General features: G+C 44.6%; 1 long non-coding RNA gene across 3 annotated transcripts in view; it reads left to right on the top strand.

Annotated features, from left to right (window-relative positions):
- LOC142009108 (uncharacterized) overlaps nt 1-11,006 on the top strand; it is a 31,127-nt gene extending 20,121 nt beyond the window's left edge. For 2 of the 3 annotated variants that reach the window (XR_012644334.1, XR_012644336.1), the window contains exons 3-4: nt 9,782-10,091; nt 10,550-11,006. This is a non-coding gene — a long non-coding RNA (uncharacterized LOC142009108). The remainder of the gene's footprint in view (nt 1-9,781; nt 10,092-10,549) is intronic. The other variant, XR_012644335.1, reaches the window with a different exon arrangement.
- Nucleotides 11,007-12,807: the final 1,801 nt, after the last annotated feature.

The raw sequence follows: 12,807 nt of genomic DNA, 5'->3' as shown, positions 1-12,807 counted from the left end.
TATCTACCATTTTGTTGTCTGTTCACTCAGTCTTGTGAGCTCTATTTCTTGGCTGCTGCAGACTTAACTGTCTTGAGCAGTTTCGTGTTGTCTGCAATTTTTGACACCTCATTGATTACCCCTTTCTCCAGGTCACTTATGAATATGTTGAATCAGCTTGGTCCCAGTATGAAGCCCTGGGACCAGATCCTCAGCTGGGGTAATTGACCTCACTCCTTCACCTTCAGAAGAGCTATGCCAACGTATAGCAGCTGAGGATTGGCCCCGGTTTCTCTAGCATGTAACAGTTTATATGCATAGTCCCTGCTTTATTTTTAGGTTTTTTTTTATTTTAAAACAATCCAAGGCCCTGGTTGAGCCTGGTCAGAACTACGTGGTTGGCCTTTCTCTGCTAGTACTGGCTGGAATTCCAACTATTGGTGGTGCATGGGAGCAGCGGGGTGGGGTCCTGCCTCCCAGATGCCTCGCCCCATCCTGACCCCTCCCTCCCAGACCCCACACCCCAAACCCTTATGTATCCTTCCTCTTCCATAGACCCAAGCTGCCAGCCTGCTCCTGCAACCCCTCCCACCCAGATCCCTGCCTCTGCTACACCCCCCTCCTGCCCATATCCCCCACCCACAGCCCACTCCTGCATCCTTCCTCCTGCCCTCACCCCATACTCTGGCCCTCCGGGGGACCACATGAGTGAGGTGGATTTTTGTTTGTTCGTTTTTTGTTTGTTTTGTTTTGTTTTGTTTTTGCTTCTCACTTTTGTGCCCCTTTCCACTGATTTGTCTACAGGGCATGGCCCCCAACCTGAAAAAGGCCCCCCACCACTGAAGAAATTAATCACCCTCCCTTCTAAACAAATATGTGCTTTCTTCCATTTTGGATTTTGCTGACTTCAGTTTCAAAGCACAGATTCCTGTAATGCTTTTCTCTGCTCAGTTAAAGGGAAGCTGCGTGTGAAGGTATTTATACACTAATCAGATCACTTCTTGAGGTCCTTCAGCCTCTCACTGCAAAACTATTTATGCTAGATCTGAATTCATTCCTGTAGCTCTGTTATTTTAAGCATCTGCTGTTCCTCACCTGTTGCCCCCAAATGATGATCTCCAAGGTGCTGATCCTGGAAAGATTTAAACAAGGATTTTAACCCAGCGCTGCTGGTAGGCTGTCTTTCATGCATTGTGCATACCTACAGGAATCCTCGCGGAACATTAAAATAAACATATATGTACCTCTTTGCAGAACAAGGCCTAAAGTAGGATTTGACTAATGCGTACACTCTCTATAACCCTTACTTGCTATGTATAACACCTTCATCCAGGGACATTGCATTAACAGGATAATGTGTTACTATTTATATTGCTGCTGGAAATTGGCCAGATTCAGCATCCATTAATCTTTACATCTTCACTTCCTGCCGTGATACTGGAGTTAGTGTCCTCTCAGCATCTCCGTTCTCAGCCATCCTCCTCCAAACTGGGTTTTTGGCTACCAGCTCAGCAGTTTTTAATCACAAGAAACAGACGCTCCAGCCTGGCTAGCAAGCAAGCTAGATATTTTATTTTCAGTAAAACTAAGGCATCTGGTGCGTTATGAAGATGAGGACAATCAAGGCATTCTTGAGAATTCTGATGCTCCTGGCAGAGAAACCAGGTTAAATGTCTGACAGATTCAGACAGTCGTACAAATAGTGCATTGATGCATTTATTCAGCCAGGCACCTTATCTTTATTTTAAATAACAGAACATTGCCCTTATCCCCCTCCCCATAATGAGGATAAAGAAAAGAGTCTTCTTGAAAAAATGACAGGCAATCCCCTCCCTACCAAGGACAACCTGTAGCCTCAGCTCTTCTTGAACAGGGGCAATTTAAACCCATCCACCTTGCTTCTAGGCATCATGAAGAGCTTGGTGCCTCCTGGGAAGAACTTCCTTCTGGTGCTGCTGGCTGGGAATAAGGTGTGAGGAGTAAGAACTCTTCAGAATGACACTTTGCCCACAGTGCCTCCACTGCCACCAGCCACTAGCCACGAGGCTGGCAGAAGAAGCCCATAGGATCCCTCTCCCTATTGCTCCCTCCCATGCTATCTTCCCTGTTCCCTCTAACCTCTTGTCACAGCCTACTTTCTCCCAGGTTGCAATGCAGGCAGCCAGTCATGTGGCTGAATCACAGAATCATAGAACTCTAGAACTGGAAGGGACCTTCAGAGGTCATCAAGTCCAGTTCCCTGCCCTCATGGAAGGACCAAGCATCGTTTGTGTCACCCCCATTAGATATGTATTCTTAAATACCTCCAATGATGGAGATTCTACAAACTCCCTATGGAATTCATTCCATTAACTAACTAACTTTTCCTGATGCTCAACCTAAACCCCTCTTGCTGCAATTTAAGCCCATTGCTTCTTGTCTTACCATTAGAGCCTAAGGAGAATAGTTCTTCTCCCTCCTCCTTGTAACATTCTTTTTAGATAATTGAAAGCTGCTATCATGTCCCCTCTCATCCTTCTCTTTTCCAAACTAAACGAACCCAATTCTTTTAAACCTCTCTCATAGGTCGTATTTTCTCAACTTTTAATAATTTTAGTTGCTCTTTTCTGGACCCTTTCTATTTTCACAAAATCTTTGCTAAAATGTGGAGCCCCAGAACTGGACGCAGTACTCCAGCTAAAGACTAATCAGCGAAGGGTAAAACAGAAAAACTACTTCTCATATCTTGCTCATAACACTCCAGTTAATGCATCCCAAAGCCGTTTGCTTTTTTTGCAACAGCCTCACACTGCTGACTCATCAAAACATAAAAGCAGTCAAGTAGCACTTTGAAGACTAATACAATAATGTATTAGGTGATGAGCTCTTGTGGGACAGACCCAGTTCTTCAGATCAATCTGAAGAAGATCTGAAGAAATGGGTCTAGCCCACGAAAGCTCATCACCTGAAAAATTATTTTGTTAGTCTTTACAGTGCTACTTGGCTGCTTTTTTATTTTGACAGAATACAGACTAACACGGCTATCTCTCTGTCACTGTTGCCTCATACTCAGCGTCTGGTCCACTATGACCCCTGTATCCCTAAATCTTGTTATAACCGTGCCTGTTTCTGCCAGAGGGGCTAAAATACACATGTTGGAGAGCATAGATAACTCACGCCTTCCCATTCTGGGTGGGCACAATGTTTTTCAAACTTTTGTATACAATACCCCCAGACTTCTCTCACATACCCGCAAGGGTACACATACCGCAGGTTGAGAAACATGGTCCTAAGGTAATCTAAAGTTTTGAAACAAGCGCCATTCAACCTTTGCAGATCACTGTACCCTTTTGAGGAGTCAGATTTGTTTTACTTACCACCAAGCTACACCTCACTTAAATAACTACTTACAAAAACATGCAAAAATATCACAGAAGACTGCTACTGAAAAGTTGGTGACTTTCCACCATCTTATTACCAAAAAAATGAATTAGAACAGGAATATTGTACTTACATTTCAGCATAAGGCATATGAAACAGTTGAAACAAGTCATAGTCTGAATGAACTTTAACATTGTACTTACTTCACTAGTGTTTTTTAAGGTAGCTTGTTGTAAAACTAGGCAAATATCTAGGTGAGCTGAGGTACCCCCGGAAGACTTCAGTGTACCCCCACGGGTACATGTACCCCTCATTGAGAAGCACTGGTGTAGCCGTTTATGCCTGGCACAGTGATGTACAATGCTACAGTTCTGGTTAGGCAGTGTTTGATACTCACTGGCTGAGTCTACACTAGCTCCCTCCTGTGAAGGGAGGATGGTAAGCAGGGTGTTGGGAGATTATTAATGAAGTGCTGTGGTGCATATGCAGCACTTCATTAAGGTAATTCTCCCCCACGGCAACTTCGAAGTGTTAAACTGCGAAGTGCTGGCTCGTGTGTAGCTGCTGCTAACTTGCCGGTACTTCAAAGTGTCTGGGCAACTTCAAAGTCCCTTTACTCCTTTGCTTACCATCCTCCCTTCGAAGGAGGCAGGTAGTGTAGACAAGCCCATTTTGTATTAATGTGCAGAGTTACACAAGGGGAACAACAATGCAGGTGAACATGAACAGGTTGCTGAACTAGGAAGCAAAAGCTTTTAACAGTGGTGCCTTTGCACATCCTCTGGACCTGTATCTACTAGCAGAACAAAGCTTGCGTTGTGTGTGCATGCAGCTCGTGCCATAGTAAAACACCACAGGCATGTTTAACTGGTTCTCCCCTTCTTGGAATCCACTCTGGGACACATGTGGCTGGGGAGGAGAGCAGAGGAGAGGAGCTGGGACAGGAAAGTGGAGGTGCCTCTCCCCTGAAGTAAAGCCTGCCCCACAGCATGTGACATCCCCCATAACAGGACCAAGCTGGATCTCACCTATAGCAGGTTATTAGATACACTTCTGTCAGGAATGGCCTTGGTGTACCTGGTCCTGCCTCAGCGCTGTGGGGGAGGACTGGGTGGCCTCTTCAGGTCTATTCCAGACCAAATTCTCCATTATACCATCTGCTGTGCTGCTATTTCCTCTCCGGTCTGTCCCCTGGTCCCTTCCTTAAACAGGCCCTGACACGCCGGGGTGAGACTGCATCCTGTGTGCCCTACAGCAGTTGATGTCTATCCTGCTGCTCCTTCACTTTCTCCTGGCTCCTTCACTCCCTCTGTCCCCACTCAAGTAATTACACTGTCCAGTCTGCAACACCCCTCTGGCACAGGGCTGGCCTCTGTGCTTGGGGCAGGACAGAGCACTGGGCCAGATTCTTTGCAGCTGACTCTATTGGTGCTCAGCACCCACCAGCAGCACAGCCAATCAGCTCCGCCAGCTTCACCACCAGTGCTTCCCACCTGCCACAGCTCATCTGTTTTGCAGTGCACAGAAGATGCTGGTGGGTGAGGAAGTAGGGGGACGCATGGGTGAAGAGGTGGAACAGGGTGGGAGAGAGGGGGTGGGTAATGTCTGGTGGAAGTGGTGGGGCTTAGAAGGGGAAGGAGAGGAGTGAGGCAGGGCCCGTATTAGAATGAAGGTCAAGCAACCTCAGGGCAAGTCATTAAGTCAGTGCCTCTTCCTCACAATAAGAGAAGGCTGATGATGAGTTTCTGGACTGGCCACTGGCATCTTTTTGCCTAGTGGAACACAGTCTTTGCGGCTTTGATTCCTTCCTGGCGCTGAATTCCCTGCTGGCAAACTCCCTGTTCTGCCAACGCTTGCAGCTGTTAATGCATATATCGTAATTTTGATTATGTCTGCCAGGCAATACTCCTTTCTGACTTCCCACTACCTTCCACCCAAACCTTGATGTCAACTTCAGTTAGCAACACGTTGGATGGAGGAATTCTTGGACAGCAGCTCTGTTCAACTGTTGCTTAGATGCTATGTAGAGATGGAGCAGGCCATGTGAAATGTGGGCTTTAAAGGCCAACCAGAAATCTGTACAATGACAGGTGACTTCTGGAGAGGGTAGAAAGGCAGAGCAGTATGGCCCAGGGCAGCATGTGTTAAGGCACTGGAGGACAATCAGCCCTTGAGTTGAGTAGCCTGCATCCACACTAGAATGGCTGTGCAGGTTACAGCCTGAGCAGCATGCAGGCTGTCCACGCAACAGGCAGTGGACAGTCAGGCCCTGTATCTTTACACAGTTCTTCTCCTTATTACAATTTGTCCATTTTAAAATCTATTCCATTAAACCAGTCAGGCCTCCTGTGTTTAGCCTCTAAAATTACTTTAAATTTGATACATCAATTCAGCATAAATCAGTAAGGACTCAACAAGCTAAATCCATCTAAGGTAAGTTTAAAGCACAGAGGTCCATCCACGGAAAGGTTTTCACTGAATAGATTTTATAATACACTTTTAGTTAAAACAGCATAACTTGTAATATATAGACAAGTCCACATTCTATTGATGAGAATTCCACTGTCCTTAGGAATGTGATAAACAGCAAGAGTATGCATTGTACAAATCAAACCTTGAAGGATGAATGCAAAACTATTGGACACATAGAATAATAAATGAACTGAAATATTTCCCAATATTTTGATAATAATCTTATTTAACAAAGATAATCCCATATTAAACCAAACATATCAAATTCTCAGTCTTCATCCCCCCACTCTTTGACAGTTTATTATTTGCACTAGAAGATTATTATAATCATTTTTTGTGACATCAAACAAACATCCCCGTGACAATTGAAATAATATTTCATGGAGGATTAAGGGAATTTGCAGAAATAGTGAGTGTTTCATGGGGGAACAATCAAATATTCACTTCAGGCATCTTTATTCTTTGATCTTAATTTATTTGTGCCACTATCTTTGATTTGTATTACAAATTTAACATAGACGGGTGGGAAGGCACAGGAAATCTAAAATTATTATGTAACCAGATGGACATAAAAGTTTTAGTGCTCAGAATTTCTGAAGTTAACTGTTCTGGGTATTTGCCTCTTAAAGAGCTTACATAAACACATTAGTCTTTATAAGGATTATTTTATAAATATACAGATTTTCAGAAGCATTTTCATCTCCCAAGGTTGTCCGTAGAGCAGGTGGGGACTCTAGAGTTCAAATTCCAGCTCCGAATACTGTATTGCTTGGCAGGGTGGAACGACTCAGTTGTGGCCAATTTTTCAGAAACAGGTTCTATTTAAGGTGCCTGGTTTAGACAGACCATTTTGCAGAAGTGCTGAGCATCTAAACTCAAATTAAGGCAGGTTTGCCAACTCTTTTGTAAACCATGTAATATTTGGAGTTTTTCTTAAAGACCCAGCTTCTGGAAGCAAGAGATGAGGTGGGAATCTCAGCTTTAATCTAGACAGAGATAGTAAATTTCTTGACCACCTAGTTTCAGATGAAGTCATGAAAACATAAACTGAATGCACCTAGGGCTTGGTCCACACTAGGCAGATAAGTCGATTGCACATATGCAATTCTAGCTACAGCAATTATGTATCTGGAATTGACTTATCTGCAATCGACTTACCTGGCTGTCTTCACTTGGGAAGGTCAATGGGAGAGTTTCCCCCATCAGCCTCTCTTACTACTCTTGGTAGTAAGGAGTAGAGGGATTGACTGCCAGGTACACAAAACTGAATCCTGGAAGATCAACCCTGAGTGGGTCAGTCTTCTGGGTAATGTAGATATGGCCTCAGGCTCCCAAACCTGAAGGCAAGCAAAAATAACCCAACATTTATGACAGGAGTTGCTGCCCTGTGTCTGTCACCATAACATCGGCAGGGCCAGGATGAAGAAAACGATGCACAGCAGAGTTTTGGTTTCAACCAAAAGTCAGTCCAGCCTCTGCCAGAGTTTAAATCTAAGGCCTGATTCCTGCATTGTGATCATTGTGAGTAAACTTCCAGGAATGCACAGAACCTCATTGAAGTCAGGGGCTTCAGTGGTCTCCATGGGAAGTTAGCAGAAGTTCATCCATGCAGACCACAGTGCAGGATCAGGGCCCAAGAAAATACTCCTATCACACAGCCTGCAGTCAATGAGACTTCCCCATATTTAAAAAGTCAAAGAATTAGGGTCTCCTGCAGCTGCAGCATCTCAGAGGGCTCCCTGGGTCCCTTTGAACTGGGTCCCTGTGATGCTCACGTGACTCACTGCTTTTGTGCTCAATTTCTCATTCTGGTTTATGCTCATTGAGATATTCTTCTGTTGCAAGCTCCCGGGGATACGGATTGCACTACACTATGTTCTGTGCGCTGGCCAGCCAACAACATGGGGCCAAGGCAGAAGCTGACCTGTGGCCCAGTGATTTCAATGGTTACGGGGCATGTGGCTCCTTCCATCACTACAGCAGCCGCAGCAGTGATCAGAGCCCTGCACCCTTTAAATTGCTGCCAGAGTCTTGAGCAGTGCTGAAGGGCTGGCAAGCAAAAGATACTCCAAGCTCCGTCCCTTCTGTCTAACACCCTGCCCTTTCTGGGGGCCCAGAGCCTGCCCCTTACCTTGCCCAGGGCCCGGCAAAGTCTTTCGTCCACCCTGTATGTACAGCAACAAGCACAGTGCATAAAAAGATCCAGTGCTTGGAAGCTGAAGAGAGACAAATTTAGAATAGAAACCAGGTGCAGGTGTTTTTACGGTGAGGGTAATTAACCCTTTGAATAGTATGTGGTGGATTTTCTGCCTCTTGAAGCTGCTAAATCAAAATGAGCTGTCTTTGCAGAAGGCATTGTCAAGCTCAGCCATGGGCTTGATGCAGGAACTGTTTGGTGAAAGCCTCCGGACTGTGTGGTCCAAGAAATCAAATTAGATGATCCTGAATGGCCTCTTCCAACCTTAAAAATCTATTAATAACATTAAAGCCCCACAGAGAGTCATCAGCAGTGGAAATGAAACCTGTGATCTTTGCATCTTAATGCGTGAGCCCCTCCTGTCTGAACTAACGACCCACGTTTCTTAGGCAACGCTGTTGAACCCTCATTGATCTATAGCTGATCTAGCCACCACTGAAGGGGACAGAGTGCCACACTGAGTGGGCAAAGTTTACAATGTGGTTGGGCATTAAGCGGCCCGTGATCTAGATGGGGTTTGCCAGGGTTAGCCCTTGGTGGGTCGCTGGCATTTTATTTACCTGCCCACCCACAGGAATGGTCACTCACAGCTCATACCTGTGGAGGTGCAGATAAATAAAGTGCCAGTAGCCTGCCAGAGGCTAACCCTGGTGAACTACCTCCAGCTCAGTGCCCACCCCTGGTTTCCAATGATTACAAATTCCCTACAGATCTAGCATAAGATGCCTTCTACCAGTTAGGTCTTCTGGGAGCCAGCCCCCACTTGGGTGCTTCACCTCCACAGTCCTGCCTGTACTCATAGGGCCTTATGACTGCCTGAAACAGGGCTTTTACACCCTTGCTTGCCAGGCAATGAACAGTGTTCCTCCACCCCACCATGAGTAGTCACACTGAGCTCAGAGTATCATGTCTGGCGCATGTTTTGAAGTGGATCTGCTAAAACAGTCAACCAAGCCAAGTTCTGTCTCCTTGAGTGGGGTACGGCGGAAGGTCAACAAAGTAAAAACCACAGGTCGGACTGTCATATGAGCAGTGACTTCTTCATGTTACACTTTAACTGCTCAGCCAGTGTAAAGAGTGACACACAGAGAAAAGGAAGGGCGTGGTGTTCCATCTGTTTCCCCAGAGATAAGAGCAGTGGCCTGTTTTTCCTTTCAGTCTCCAGAGAGAGAGAAAAACGACAGATAAGAGCAGTGGAAGAAGAAATATTTCCTCTTCCCCTCAGATTCTGGGAACCTTGCCCTATGAGATGTCTTAAGCAATGAATTCTTATAGAACCATCATTTTAACAATATTTACTCACAAGTCTTAGGTGCTTATCTCTGTGTTCTTGTGTTTGCTTTTTCAGATTCATTTGGGGTTTTCAGAATATGTTTTTCCACACACAAAGGGCAAACAGATCCTTTCAGCCTGAGTGGCACTTTTTAAAATCACAGATCAAGGGGAAATACAAACAAGGAAGGCCCAAAAGGAAACACTCCATGAGAGAGCACTGCTTGTGTTTCCTCATTAACATACTGTTTTTAACGCCTCACAAAATAGAAAGCCTCAGACAGATTCCTTAGACATTGAATGGTGTAGTACACAGAAAAGCATCAGTTAAATAAGTGCATATGCCACAGTTTTCCTGCTGCAGTATCCTAGGCTGAGGTTTCCTATGTAGATTTTTTATAAATAGCCAGTGACTAATGCCCATGGAAGTTTCAGCTTGATGGTGTTAGATCTCACACTGCTTTCTTCAGCATGTTGCACTATCCTCTGCCCTCCTAACAGGTAGAACATGGTCTCCTCAGCACCCAGCCAGCCTCCAAGAAACACCTGTAGAGTAGTTTGGTCAACATATCCAATCAATCCGGAGTCTCTCCATGACCGTCATGCTGTATTTTGTTGTAAGACAGACAGGTCACCACTGAGAATGTGAAGACCTCTGCTCCTTTCACACAGAGGCCAGCAAACATTGCTCACTGCTGCCATGGGGTGGATTTCCAGAGGCAACCAAAGAGGAAAGCGCTTGCGGGTGAAATTTGCAAAATGACTTAGCAGCCAAACGGACAGATTTCCAAAGATATGGAGGTCCCTAAAGGTACAGTGAAGCACCAAGGGGGGTTTTCACAAGAGCCTGAAACTCAGAAAGTGCCTAACTCACACTGACTTAAAAAAGTCAGTTGGAGGTTTTTTAGGTGCCTAAATTGCATTGTAACCTGGCTCTAGTTCCCATTTTCCAGACTCAGTCCACTCTGGACTCCAATTTATTAGGTGATCACCCACACACTGGTGTGGTGCCTTTAAGAAGCACTTTATGTGATGTGGGCCTGTCACTTCCTCTCCCACATAAAAAGCAGCAGAAATGGTGAATCCACCTGAAAATCTGCAACGGTTTGTGCAGCAGGTAACTCTGCTGAATCTTCCCCCTGAGACCAGGGGCCAATGCATTGTGGAGTAGGCAGGGAACGAAGCCTCCAAGTCGTGATTTGGGCTCAGATCTAGAGAAAAAATTGCTGGTGGCCATCTCACTGCTAATAGTGTCTGTGCTTCCCTCAGGAAATCCCTTGGCTTAATGGTGACGCTCCTGTTGGCTTCCCACACTTGCCGATCTGGTGGATTCCAGGTGCTCCCAGCAGCACTAAAGCCCACAAGATGTTGTGTTAAATGGGGGCTGAAAAGTAACTGCACCTTGGCTGTGTGTCTCTTGAGCAGTCTGAATGAGGAACGACATCTGGCATGGGGCATCGGCATGGCCTGGACCTGAGACCTTCCGTGCCAAAAATACAGGCAGCTCCTACTCAGGCTAAGAAAGTACTGCCGTAGGCTGGTGGCAATCACAAGCTATTGTGACCTCTGTGCCCCAGTCCCTGCAGGGAGACGTGCCGCGTTTAGCCACTATGACATATACCCCCTAGCCAGGCAGATCAATATGCCTGTAGTTTGCACAGAGAGAATGTGTCAGCAGCAGCCATTATTTGACCCAGAAATGACTGGAATGATTAAAACCTTTCTTAAAACATGTATTGATCACTGTGCTTCTTCCAATTATCCACTTAATTCCCAGGCTTGTTCCTTATAAAAATAATATCAATACTGGCAGTGGATGTTTCTGTCTAGGTGCCCACAGCCTAAACACAAAGCACTTCGCCTAGTCTGAGGATAACTCTGTCTTTATTTTTTTCTTTCTTTTCAATTTCTTTTACTCTTCCCAACTTTTGGGCCTTCTGAATTTAATTTTACCTCGTCTTTTATTAAAATGGCAGAACTTTTATAACACAGCAAACAGATTTCTAAAACACTTAGGCTATGGCTATGCTGTCGCTGTAACTTGAAATAACTTATGCAATTGGCATTGCACAAATTCAATAATTTATTTTGAGTTACCTTCTTTCGAATGTGGTGCCATCTACATGGCACCAAAGTTCAAAATATGCAGCTATTTTGAAGTTTCTGCTACCTCTTGTATGGAGCAGCTATTTCCAGTGCAGTGTTTAGCTGAGGAGTTGCAATTTGAGAATACATTTGTGTAACTATAGTGTAGCCATAGCCTACCATTTTACCATTGGCTGTGGTTCATTTCTAACTTGCTAGTTCCTAGGTATCTAGTGCTTTGTTCTCTGCCTGCAACATGGTGTAGCTGCAGCTTTTCAGTAAATGTTTTGGCTTTACACTGCTTGCTATTAGTCTAAAGTTGAGCAGTTAGACGAGTGAAGGATTTAAGGAATAGATGATGATAGATGACCTGTAGCAACTTACAAGGACATAATTCCATCTCAGTGCTTGAAATACATCATACGATGCTCAAGTGATCCTGTTGCATCTTCAATCTCTCACTCTCTCCAGCTTAGAAAAAACCCCTTAAGTATTAATGTCACATTCTATGGACTTACCAAAGGTGTTGATGAATGCATCAAGCAAGCCCAAGTTATTGATGTATTCACATTGCCTATGGACTAGCAATAAGCTTGGGTCAGAAGAAATATACCAGAGATACAGAGTTAGACTTTAAATATTTCCAGTCTATTTCCTACACCTCAGTATAAAATTGACACTAACTGGATGATGTAAAATACACCAGCACGAAAATGGACAACTCCTACTGCGTTGACAGAAGATGTTAAACTCCTGCAGCTGTGTGACATTATTTGATTGAAAAATGACCACACACATCATTAATAACAAGCAATCCTGTAAAAACAATAAGTCCTGTGGCACCTTATAGACTAACAGATATTTTGGAGTATAAGCTTTGGTGGGCAAAGACCCACTTTGTCAGATGCATGAGTGGAGGGTTCCAGAGGAGGGTTTAAATATATGGGCTTATGAAAAGGAGGGAGTCTCAGTAAAGGGGAAGGCCTGAGTTGACAAGGTCTGTTCAGTCATGGAGGATGTGGTCCATTATCAGCAGTTAATGTGGAGTTGTGAATATCAAGAGAGGAGAAATTAGGTCAATTCAATTGGGAGAATGTTGCTCATTATCAGTAGCTAATGTGGAGGTGTGAACATCAAGAGCAGAGAAACAGCTTTTTTAATTGGCCAGCCACTCCCAGACGCTGTTCAATCCTTCATTGATGGTGTCAGATTTGCAAATGAATTGCAGCTCTGCAGTTTCTGTTTGGAGTCTGTTTTTGAAGATTTTTTGTTGTGGGATGGCTACTTTTAAATTTGTTACTGAGTGTCCAGGGAGATTGAAGTGTTGCCCTATGTTGCCATTCCTTATGTCTGAGTTATATCCATTTATTCTTTTACATAGAGATGGTACAGTTTGGCGAATGTAAATTGCAGTGGGGCATTGCTGGCGCATATTATATTTG

This window comes from Carettochelys insculpta, chromosome 2 (assembly GCF_033958435.1).
Source record: "Carettochelys insculpta isolate YL-2023 chromosome 2, ASM3395843v1, whole genome shotgun sequence".
In the NCBI taxonomy this organism is placed as follows: domain Eukaryota; kingdom Metazoa; phylum Chordata; order Testudines; family Carettochelyidae; genus Carettochelys; species Carettochelys insculpta.
This window is presented reverse-complemented; position numbering and strand designations above follow the sequence as displayed.